The 12309-nt window shown below is 55.6% G+C and overlaps 1 protein-coding gene across 1 annotated transcript in view; it reads right to left on the bottom strand.

The window, feature by feature from the left end:
• The window catches only part of TNS1 (tensin 1), a 133766-nt gene extending 132647 nt beyond the window's left edge, over positions 1-1119 (bottom strand). Inside the window, exon 1 of the mRNA XM_080798523.1 lies at positions 1094-1119. The gene's annotated coding sequence lies outside the window, so the exon portion shown is untranslated. The remainder of the gene's footprint in view (positions 1-1093) is intronic.
• Between the last annotated feature and the right edge of the window lie 11190 nt (positions 1120-12309).

The following is a 12309-nucleotide window of genomic DNA, read 5'->3' as shown; positions in this document are numbered from 1 at the left end:
TGCTTTGCCTCTGCCACATGGAAGAAGTTCTGCAACTTCCAGAAGAGAAACCCCTGGTTTCCAGGTCCTCCTCTGAGCCTCATACCATAGTGGCTTGTCTTGCCCTCCCCTACCCAGCTCCCATCCTGTCCGCTAACCCCATCCCACGCGCAGCAGGCTTCTCCTGATCACACCTAGCCCCCCACCCCCCGACTTTCTCTTCTACGACAGTGGCCTCAGCCTAAGAACATCTGGTCCTGAATTGGGGGGGGGGTGCCAGACACTGAGGTTAGCTTGGCAGAGCCTCTCCCGCTTGGGAAGGGGTGGCAGGCGGGGCACCAGAGGGCCAGAGGAGGAGATGGGGGGGTGGGAGCAGAGGAAAGGGGGGCAGAAGGCAGCTGCATGTGTTCATTAACTACCTGGATTAGCCATTTCTGCCCGGAGGAGTGAGGAGGGGATAAGAGCTCCTGGCTGGGGGAGGGCGGCAGCAGGCACGCATGCCAGGCTGGGCCCGCGTGCCCAGGGACCCAAGCCGAGGGCAGTGCAGCGGGGAAACCCTTCCAGGCCTGCCTGACCCTCCCGTGCAGCTGTGGCCAGCCCTCTGGGAGATGAGAGGTGGGAGCAAGGAGAGCCCCAAGGAGGAGAACGGGGCCCAGCAGCAGCTCCAGTGGGAGGCAGGGAAAAAATGCCCAGGCTCGTGTCTCTCATGGTGCTCTCTGAGGCAGCCCCAGGATGACCAGTGGGTAGGGGAAGAGACTAATACTCCCAGCCTCCCCCTCTTTTGCCTGCTGACCTCAGTCTCAAGCAGCCCCTGACAACCACAACTTCCCCAGCAAACCAAACTCCTGCTGACAGGCTCAGAGCAGGGACAACCCCACCCCAGACATCCTTGCCAGAACCAGACCCCGCAGGCAGGGAACTGACAGGTTGGCCTCCAAGGTCTAGACCAGCCCCAGGGTATGTGACCTGGTGGGCTGACCTCCCCCTCCCCTAATTTATAGGATCGGTGGTCCTGACAGCATCAGTAGGACAGGTTAGCGCACACGCACATACACACATACACATACACACACACACACACACACACACACACACTCACACACGCCACACTCACCTTTCCAACAGAAAGGCCACCGGGTGGGGTGGGTGTCTGGGCTCACGGGACAGAGCAGTGGGCAATGACGGGGCAGCAGCTGTGGCCGGCCAGAAGCTGGTTGCCGAGAGGAGGGCGTGAGTGAGCCTTGTGTTTAGGCAGGAGCCGGCAGGGAGCGGAGCTGGTCCCAGGGCCACTGCTGGGAGCAACTGAGCCTGGGCGCTGCTGGCCTGGCTCCCTCCCCCGGCGCGGCGGGCGGGCAAGCGCACCGCCTCCTTCCCCTCCTTCCCGGAGCCGGCCAGCAGCCTGCCCGCCGCCGCCTCCTTTAACCCCTGAAGCGCTTGGCTCCCTGCTCCCTGCTCTAGGCTCCCGGCTCCCAGTTCCTCGGCTGGGCGGCAGGCATATGACTGGGGCCCTGGGGCCCAGAAGTTCGGCCTCCCCTCCTTCAGCCACCAGCCCAGCAGTTTCCCCCGGACCTGTAGGGAAGCATCAAAGGGCCTGGGGACACAGGTGGGGAAAGGGGACAGGTGGCCAAGAGGTCCAGGACACCAGGGAAGAAACACAGCTGCAGAGAAATGGCCAAAGGGCTGCCAGCTGGAAAAGGATATTTGGTCAGATGGTAATGACAATGATAATCACAAGAAGAGCAACTCCCAGTTTCTGTAGTGTACCCTGCTCTCTGCCAATCCCAAGCTTTTGTGACTGTATTTTTATTTTTTTTAAGATTTTTATTTATTTATTTGACAGACAGAAATTACAAGTAGGCAGAGAGGCAGGCAGAGAGAGAAGGAGGGGAAGCAGCCTCCCCTGCTGAGCAGAAAGCACCATGCAGGGCTCGATCCCAGAACCCTGGGATCAGGACCTGAGCCGAAGGCAGAGGCTTTAACCCACTGAGCCACCCAGGCGCCCCTGTGACTGTATTTTTAAAAGTGATGTGAAGTTGGGGCACCTGGGAGGCTCAGTCAGTTAAGCATCTGCCTTGGGCTCAGGTCATGATCCCAGAGTCTTGGGATCAAGCCCCAAACTCTCTTTCTCCACCCAGCTAGTTCTCTAGAGCGCTCGCGCGCGCTCGCTCTCTCTCTCTCTCTCTCTCTCTCTCTCTCCTTCTATCTCCGTTGCTATCTCTCTCAAATAAAAAAAATATTTTTTAGAAAAGTGATGTGAACTCTAGTCAATGAGACACATGCTTCAGCTCTCTTTGAAACGCATCAAACAATAACATGGACTGATGGATAGAGAGAGAAACAGAAATGGGATAAAGCAAATACGCCAAAGAATTCATCACAGAATCTAGAGAGTTTACCGTATAATTTTTTCAGCTTTTCTATATGCGCAAATATCAGCGGAAACGTGATCTGAAAGTCTGAAGCACCATATAAATAAGAGTGAGGAAGGGAAAAGTCATTTGCTGAACACCTGTTGCATGCTGGACTCTTAAAGAATATTCTCTCTCACTTCATCTTCGAATCTCCCTCATTCCAGCTGAAGAAAGCGATCTTGGAGTGGTTAGGTGACTTGTCCAAGACCACACAGGACGGTGCTGAGTGGAAACTCAGCCTTGGACAAGCTCGTTCCAGAGCCAAGCTCCCCACCACTCATCCTCCAGGGGCGGAAAGGCCCTTCTCTTCCCCATCTGGGCCGCATTTGTGGGAGGTCCTGGGCCAGCAACCTGCATCTCAGAGCCTCAGTTCCCCTGCTGTCTGATGAGTTTGAATCCAAAGGTCCTCAGGATATCTTCCAGTTCGAACACTCTGACTTCACTAATTCAGCCAAACCCTTCCCCAGGCTTCAGTTCTCCAAAGAGTAAAGTGACAGGGAAGGCCAGAGAAGGGACAAACGGCCTCAGGAAAGATCTGGGGGCATCTGGGGCCAGCAATGGTCAAACCTTCGGACCTCCCCACCCCACCTTCCTGGTTTTGGTGATAGTGAGATCCTTGAGGATTCAGGGAAGGGGGCACCTTCCTAGGACCCTGTGTGGGCAGGGTAGAGACAGAGCCTAATTGTGCCCTCCCTATCCCAGCCTTCAGGACAAGATGACTTCACCCCTTCCCAGGTGGAGAGTCTGGGTTCCCAGGGTCCCAGATGCCAGCATCTCAGAACCTACCAGCCTTGTAGGTGGCCTCGGTGTGTGAGGGTGATGGTGCTGGCAGGGACAGAGATGGGAGAGACGTGCCCCGCTGAATGTATGTGTCTCTGAGCCTGACAACTACCCAGCCCAGCTCCCTGCCCAGCCCTCCCTGGCCCCAGTTCTGGGGCAAAGGTGAATCCTGAGAGCTTTGTCCCGCTAACCCCTGTACCCCTGCAGACCAAGGCTGGCCCAGGGGCTTGGGACAGTCCTGGTCAGGTGAGGGAAGTAAGAGATTCCATGTCAGCAATTGGGACTCGCCTAGAGGTGGATGAGGAGTCGGCCATGAAAGTGGCAGCCCCCCCCCACCGAGTCCTGGGCCACAGAGCAGCCCCCCAACCCCAAGTGCAGGACTGCACACTGGCTCCAGGGCCATCCTCCCCATCTCCTCATTCCAAGCCATACCCCCTGTCACCCTGATCAATACCAAACTGTCCCGGGCCCCCCACTGCCTACCAGATCCAGTCCCAGCTCTGCAGAAGGATGCCCTGCGACACAGCCCCAACTCTGAGCCTTTTGAAGGCACAATTAATTCCCTCTCTTCTCTAACGTTCATCAGGCCTCAGGGACCTTCTGCATCTGCACCATTCTGTAGGTACTGTCCCTTTCTCTGGACCCTCAAAGCTCTTGCTCATACATTGACACCAGGACACTCACTTGTTAGGAGCACTTCTAGATCTCCCAGTGAGCTGACCCAAGATTTATGCATCATTCCCTTCCCCTATCCTAGCGCACTCAATGCCCAGCACAAGGTGGGCACACAGACTCTCAAAGAATGCGGGATGAATAATTGAATAGTGAAGAGATGGCTGGATGGATGGATGGACGGACGAACGGACAGATGATGGATGGATGGATGGATGGATGGATAGATGATGGATGGATAGATGGATGGGTGGACAGATGGATGGATGGATGATGGATGGACGGATGATGGATGGACGGTTGATGGATGGATGGATGGATGATGGATGGATGGATGGACAGATGGATGGATGGATGGATGGACAGATGGATGGATGGATGGATGGATGGATGACAGATGACTGGTTACAACAGAAGGAAAGAGCACTTTTAAATGCTTGATTCGCAGACTTTTATCTTCAAAGCTGTATAAAAAACTGACCATCAGAAAAACTGACCATGCTAAGACATGAGGTTCATGTACCTGATTTCCCAGGCACACACCCTCCATCCCAGGTCTACAGGAGATTAGGGAGTGGGGTGGGTGTCTAAGAGATGCTGTCCTCAGCTCCTTGCAAGGAGCCACTGGAAGGGACATGCTCCAACTTCCACCCCAACACTACCCCTCTCTCCCAGCCCTCCTGCTCCAGCACCAATCCAGCAAGTCTCTAGAAACCACACAGACAGGAAATCAAGGAGCTAGAGGATTTCAAAGCAAAAGAGTAGCCTTCCCCCTTTATTTCCAAGAGCTGTCCCATAGCTGATCATCCCCCAGAACCCCTCCCCCGACACCCCGGGGTTTCCCCAGTGTCAGTCCCAGCATCTCACATGCCTGCACACATGCACGTGCACACACACACACACACACATGCTCACATCCAGAGTGAGAGCTGCTTTCTACAGAAGGCTGCTTAGCCCTTTTTCCCTCCCCTCCACGCAGCCCTCCTCCAAAGGAGGCAAGGGATTCCCAGGGTTTCCCATCTCCCATTCCCCCCTCCCCTCCCCACCTCTTAAGCCAGCCCATGCCCCTTTCCCTCCTCCCGCCCTCCCTCCCTCCCACCCCCAAGTGCAGGACTGCACATCTGGTTCCAGTTGTGGTTGGTCCGTTCAGGGGTAGGCCTGGGGGTTTCTCATAAAACTGAATAATACCAGTGTTGGAGCCTGTGGAGCTGGGGGAAGGGAGGGCAGGAGGCCGAAGGGGCGGGAGGGAGAGAGCAGGCAGCAAGGAGGCAGAGAAAGACACAGAGCCCAGAAAGGAGCAGGGCTGCGCCTGGCATCTAGTGAAGATTCAATGGGTGCTTGTTGACGGAAGATAGAAGCCAGAGAGACAGAGGGCAGGAAAGCCAGGAGGAGAGAGAGCAGGACAAAGAGAGGGTCAGAAACAGAGACCTAGAAGGAGGAAAGAGACGAAGCTGGGGGTGGTGGGACAGCGCCACCGGGCCACAGAGCAGCCATTGAGAAGAACAGGGGAAATGAATGGTGCCTGTCGGGGCCAGGTGCTGAGTTAGGCACTTCCAGTGGAACAGGAGGGGATGTGACAGAAAGGAGGACAAAGGGACACACAGAGACACAGAAGAAAGGGCAAAGATAAAGTCAAGGGAAAGACTGCCTAAGAATGTCAGCTCCGGATTCCCCCGGCCTCAGGGCCCCACAGGAGCAGCTCCTGTGTTTTCCCTCATTCTGTTTGCGTCAGGATTTGAAAGCCCAGCCTGCACCAAACCTTTCCCATGTGTTTTTCCATTAAAAACCCATGAGATGGCTCTAATTCTTATCCCGGTCTTAGAGACGGGCTCAGAGCAGTTAAGCAATTTACCTAAAACCACAGGGCAGCTGATGACACGGTCTCTGAACCCAGGTCTTGCAACTCAAGGCTGCTTTGCCAACCGACACAACTGGGAATTCCGGGTCCCTGGCACTCCCTCTGGAGGCCATTGTGTCATGTAACCCCCACTCTTGTGGGGCTAGATCCCTGGGTCCTTCTCGCCCTGAGCAAGGCAAAGAGTAGACCACCACTGTCCAGCAGGCAAGGACTGGCTTCCCAATCTTCCTAGGAGGTGCTGGAGCTATCCTGTCTAGCGCCCTTGGCCCTCACCCTCGTCCTCCCTCTCCACCACAGGGAAGGCAGCACCACAGGCCCTCTCTCCAAGGGAGAGGCCTTGGGACATGCTGGGCCCACATCATAGCTGGTTGGGAGCCAGGCCCTGGGGAACACCCTAGGCACTTGGTCAATGTCTGTGCCTTGGGTTCCCCTCTCCCCCTTCAGACGACCGCCTCCCCATCAACATCCCAGCTAGAGATGAGTTGGGCTTTCTCCCAGGATTCTTCATCTCAGGGATACCTCCTAGAAACCACCCCCCCTCAACTCAGCTGGCCCTCCCTCTCCCCGAGAACTGGCTTCAGAAGCCACACCCCCACCCTGCTGCCCCACAGAGCCCCTCTCCCTTCCTTCCTGATGCTGGGTTCCAGAGCCCAGGTCACAGGACTCTTTTCTATTTGTCATCCGCAAGACTCAGGCCAGGGACACCTAGGTGGCTCAGTCGGTTAAGCCACTGTCTTTGGCTCAGGTCATGATCCCAAGGTCCTGGGATCGAGTCCCACATTGGGCTCCTTGCTTAGCGGGGAGCCTGCTTCTCTCTCTGCCTCTGCCTGCTTGTGCTTGCTCTCTCTCTCTCTCTCTCTCTCTGAAAAATAAATAAATAAAATCTTTAAAAAAAAACAAAAAAACAAAACAAAAAAAAACTCAGGCCAGACTGAGGCAGCAGCAAGGGGCACCCCCTCCTCACCACTGTCCACCTCATTTGCATCTGATTTGCATGCATTCCCAGCATCTTGCCAAGTGCAGAGCCTCAGCCCCGTGCCACAGTCTCCGCCAGGGAGGGAGGCACGTTCTGCCTTGTGCGTTCGGGTTTCCTACTCTCGGGTTTGTGCCCGGGGTCTGAGGGCAGAGGAGCAATAAGGCAGGAGAAGCCTGAGAGAAATGGCCTGCCAAAAACTTGTGCCTAAGACACATGCTGGCAGCCCCTCCCCCTGAGCCTGCCTCAGTTTCCAGCCAGGAAAGGCCCTTGGATCTAGCCCCAAGGCCTCAGACTGGGAGTCAGGGTCTTGGGTTCCAGCCCTGTCCAGCCACCGATGGTGGCCAGAGGACACTCCTGGTCCCTCTTGGCTTCCATCCCCTCATCTGACAACCTCTAAGATCCCTTGGAAGATTCCCAGAACACGTTTTTAGGCAGACATTGGTCCTTGGCAGAAAGTCCCTGCTGTGCCAGTTCATTGCCCACAAATCCCTGTCTCCCCTGAGAAACCCGATTTTAAAGCTGTAAGAGCTCTGGGCTTTAATCGCCTCTGGGACAGGACTGCTCTCAAGCCTACACCAGCAATGATCACCGGCTTCAGCCCGGATCCTTCCTTTCAGAGAACCCACAGCTCTCCCTCGCACACCACACCCACCACCCTAACCCCACTATTACAAGGCCCCTAGCCCGGACAGGACAGTCGGGGATCCCCCACACCTGAGGTTATCTGGATTTCAGGAAGGTGTTGGCAGGAGCTGTGATGAAATGCTTGGAGACGAGATAGAGAGCCGAGCAGATTCCTAACCAGCAAGGCAAGGGGTGTTGATTAATAGATCAATGTCAACTTCCTGACTTGCCAAAGGGCTCTGTCCTCTGCCCTGGCTTGTCCAACATACTTATCAGTAACTTAGATGAAGACTTAGAACAGAGGCTTACCAAGTACACAAAGGTAAAAACGCAAAAAAGGAAGAGCTAAGGCGCTGAACTGAACCAAAACGCAAAACTGACTTTATAAACAGACCAGAATTAGTAAGAGAACATTTCTCTTGCAGTCAAGTCCTAAACTAAGGTTCCAAAAGTCATAAAAACCCTGAATTAATAATAGTTCGTGCAATAACAAAAAAAAATAGTTCATGAAAGAAAAGGCCTAACATTTAATGAAAACAGAAATTCAGTTCAGTTCTCAGTAGGCTATGGTTGCCACCAAACAGGCACATGGTCTTTGGGTTGCATTAACAGAGGTATAGAATGTAGACCAAGGGAGATGAAAGTTCTAGTCTCCTCCATGCCTCTCAGACACCACCAGAAGTGTCAGGCATTGTTGAATCAAAGTACAAGAAAGGTTAAAGAATTGGGCCAATTTTTCTTTCAGATCATTAAAAAAAAAAAAAAAAAGAGGACACAACACACATCATCAAGTATTTGAAAAAACTGTCTTGGGGAAAGTGAGCCAGGACAAACTCTATTGCCCACATCCACCTCCTTTGTCTCTCTGCCCCTTCATCTATGAATTCCCTGAAGCCTGGGACCATTTCCCATTCATTTCTGAATGTCCAAAGGGCAGAATCAGTCAGGGGCTGAGCAGCTGTGAAGGACGAAACAGCATCCTGACCAGGCCTGTGGGCACTGATTAGTAGGGAGCGTGCTGGCCCCGGCACTAGAGCTGAGCTTCCGCCAAGCTGGCTGCTGAAGCCAGAGGAGGCCAGGAGCCGGGCTGGTGGCTGAACGTCTGGCTGGCACACACTGTCCCAGGCCGGCTCTCATGCTGGCCAGCTGGCCTCTCACCCCCCAAGACTCACCCCTCACCACTGCTCTGTGGGGATTGGCCCCAGATGGGCATCCTTGCTCGACGTGGGGAGCTGCCCCGTGGCCCAGGTCCTGCCATGACGGGATTGGTCCTGTCTCCCATCACCTGCATGGCTTTCTTTTCTTTTCTTTTCTTTTTTTAAAGATTTTATTTATTTATCAGATAGAGATCATAAGTAGGCAGAGAGAGTGGGGGAAGCAGGCTCCCTGCTGAGCAGAGATCCTGATGCGGGGCTTGATCCCAGGACCCTGGGATCATGAAGGCAGAGGCTTTAACCCACTGAGCCACCCAGGGGCCCCTGCCTGCATGGCTTTCCACCTCATTTTCTGTGCATCGACTTCCTCTCCCTCACCCTCTAAGCGACCCTTCTCTCATCATCCCTCCTCAACATTGATCCTCATGCCTCCAGGGTTCTTAGGGCTGCTTCTTGCTCTGTGCTCCCTGGCTGTAGGCTGCTAAAAATGGCAGCCCTTGCCCTGCTCCCACCTCCTCCCCCATTTTTTCTTATTTATGTTGTGCTTTCAGGGCTGGACAGAGCTGGAGACTCTCTCCTGAGGACTTAGCTTTGCCCACCCCCCCATAGATAATGATCTCTCAGCTCCACTTTGAAATGCTCCACTTTGAAATGCGGTGCTGTCCCTCTAGGAGTTTGAGAGCCAGGGAAACCAGGCCCCATCCTTCCAAGACCCAGGGCTGGAGGGGAAAGTGTCTAGGCTTTGGTGCTGCATGGACCATCTCTGAAGCCTGTCCCCCCACTCCCCCAGGCTGTGTGACCTCTGACCCGGAGCGGCCCTCCTATACCCAAGCTCCTGCCACCCCCTCCTCCTTCAGAAAAGCCCTCACCATCCGGACCGTGGAGTCAGGATTCATCTCTCCTTCCTGTGTGTCTCTTAGGACCTGTTTAATAAACACATTTACTAAGAGTTTTCCATGTGCCAGGCACTCTTCCTAGAGTTTTGTGGTTAATAACTTCAATCGTCCTAACAACCCTATGGGTACTGACCATTATTAACCCCATTTTCTAGATGAGGAATGACGCTCAGAGACGTCAGCTATGATTGCCACTGCTCTCCTCCCTGAAGCAGCGTGTGAGGGGGCCTCGGGGCCCGTCAACTTCCTGTGCCCGACAGATGCTCGCTCGCAGCCTCTCCTCTCCCACAACAGGCCCTCGGAGTTTACCCCACACCCTGCTGAGGCTGGAAGGTTCCACTGAGGGGCAGCCTGCTTCCTGTGCCTCCTGCTTCTGCTGCAGAGCGCAAGTCCCTTCAAAGCTTTATTCAGAAATCTCTTTCTCTCTCTCTCTCTCTCTCACACACACACACACACACACACACACACCAACTCACAATCTCCCCCACGTCCTCACTTCACAGGACAGACCTTCCCAGCTCTGCTGCAGTTTCTGGCTCTTTCCACCCTGCAGGTGCTTGCCTATTTCCCTGCCTCTGATCCCATCCCGGCTGGCCTTCCTCCATGCCTCCGTTCGCCCATTCATTCAACAAACGCTCCTGAGTGCCTGCAGGGAGGCAGGCCCAGGGCCAGTGCTGAGGGCAGATCCAGGGGAAAGCCAAGACGGGGCACCTTCCCTCAGGAGTCCCTGGTCTAGAGGAGGGGACACCATCCAAAAGAAGCCTCAACACTTCACACCAACAGTGCTGAGCCATGCGAGGGGAAGAAGAGAAAGCCCAAGGGAGGGGTGGCACGGATCCTGACAGCTCCTGTGCACCGGACATGCTCCAGACCCCGATATAAAGCCCCCACATGCCTCATTAGCCTGTTCCCTCCTCACCACGGCCCTGGGAGATGTCCTTCTAACTCCACTTTGAACAGTGGAGGGAGCTCAGACACAAGTGGCCAGCCCCCTGGGCTGGTGAGGGGCCCACAGGACCAGCTAAAGGATTCTTGGGCTCCAGGTGCCGCCCAGGCCTACTTTTCACCAATGACCAGAACGGAGGCTGGGGCAGGAAGGTTAAGCAGGGCAAGGGACATCAGCTGGAGCCCCTCCCTCTGGGTGCTCCTCCCTGGGGACCCCATGGGTGACTGTTTTCCTAGGAACATTGTGTTCAAGCTGTGAGTCTTGGCCCAAGCACCCTACCCTGGCAGATCTCCAGCTGCCTGTTTAATAATGTACAGCCGATCGGCCAGTAACAGCAGGTTCCAAAAAAAATTTTTTTTGATGGGTGTTTTTGTTGTTGATTTTTTTTTTCTTTTCCTTCCAGGTAGTTGGTGATGGTTACAAGGAACAAGTCTCCCCTGGCTGTGGTCCAGGGCGACCACTGCCTGCCCAGGCGAAGGGATCCTGGCAGATCCCACCTGCCTCTGCCCACCCCGCCCACCGTGCCCAGGCGCCAAAGTGCCCACACCCGCCTCCTCGGTCCTGGCGACACCCTGGGCCTGCTTCCCAGGGGCGGGCAGCTGTCCGGGCACCTGGGAGGTCCAGAGAGGCCCAGCAGGGCCGAGGGAGAGGATGTGGGATGTGCTGGCGGGGGCAGAGGAAGGGCAGGTGGGGGCTCAGCGCTAAATGGGCCCAGCGCTTCCTAGGAATGCCGCCCCGTCTGGCTGCAGTCAGGAACGGAAGGTGGAGCCGGGGTTAGGCCAACCAGGTGCGAGGACCTAAGTCCAGAGCCAGACGGCCAGCTCTCCTGGGAAGGACTGGGAGAAAGGGTGAGGATTTGGGGCCCTGCCCTCCTTCGGGCCCACTCATCTCCATCTGAGAGAGAATCTGCGGCAGAACCAAGGGAGCTGGAAAACAGAATCCTCACGGGAGGGCAGTTAGGACAGAGAGTGGAACGTTCAGTCCTGTAAGAACAGATCCAGTATTGCAAAGATTGCTCCTGGGCTACGTGCAGCGCCGGGTCCAGGCAAAAAGGCCGGCCAGACGCCCCTTGCCTCCCCGGCCTGGCACCCCAGAAATGGGAGTGAGGCAGTGCAGAGGGTGGGAAGAGCTGCCAGGAGCCAGGGACTGGGTCCTCACAGCTCCACACAGCTCCCTGATGACCCCAGGGCCAGTGTGTGTCCTCTCTGGGCCTCCATCTTACTGCTACGCCAGGATGAGCTGCGGGTCCCAACCACAGGGGGATGGCCAAGCCCAGATGCGGGGCAGATGGAGGAGTCTAGAATCGTGATGAAGATGGGGAGGCACTAGCATTTGTCAAGCTCTCAGGATGGTCCAGACCCTGTATGTTTCCCTCTGTCATTAGTTCTGCTGGGCAGGCGCTATTACTCCGACCCCTGAACAGAGGAGGACACCAAGGCTTGGGGCGGGGAAGGACCCATTTGCCCAAGTAACGGTGGGAGTGACAGAGGCTCGATGTGCACACCAGCCGGCTGGCCTCAAGCTGCCTTGGAGATTCCAACCAAGGGGAGCAGCCCAGCCCCCGAGCACCAAGGACCCCAGCAACCTCTCCTCTCCACTCTGCACATCCAACGTCACCTCCCAGCCTCTGTCCTGCCCAGGTGGGTTCCACAGCCTCCCTTCTGTCCTTTCCCTCCCTCCAGCTCATTAGGCCCCCTTGGGGCTTCCTGCTTCCCCCAGGGCAGAGGCATATGCAGCCACAGCCACATGGCCCTGCACACTCACACACTCATACACACACACACACACACACTCACACAGGTATGTACAGGGACCCATGCACTACACACAAGCATGTGTGCTTACACACACACACACACACACACACACACAAGCACACCCGTGAGCCCCAGCCACGGGTGGCCTGGCATAGACCCCCGCAGACTGTCTGGGCAGGCCGAACCGGACAGACGGCTGCCATGCCCCCTGGGTGGTTATCCCAAAGGCGAGAAGGCCGGTGGCTAAGAATACTGC

The sequence above is a fragment of the Martes martes genome (genome assembly GCF_963455335.1).
Source record: "Martes martes genome assembly, chromosome: 3".
Lineage (NCBI taxonomy): Eukaryota > Metazoa > Chordata > Mammalia > Carnivora > Mustelidae > Martes > Martes martes.
The sequence above is the reverse complement of the archived record's forward strand: the minus strand, read 5'-3'. Positions and strand labels throughout refer to the sequence as shown.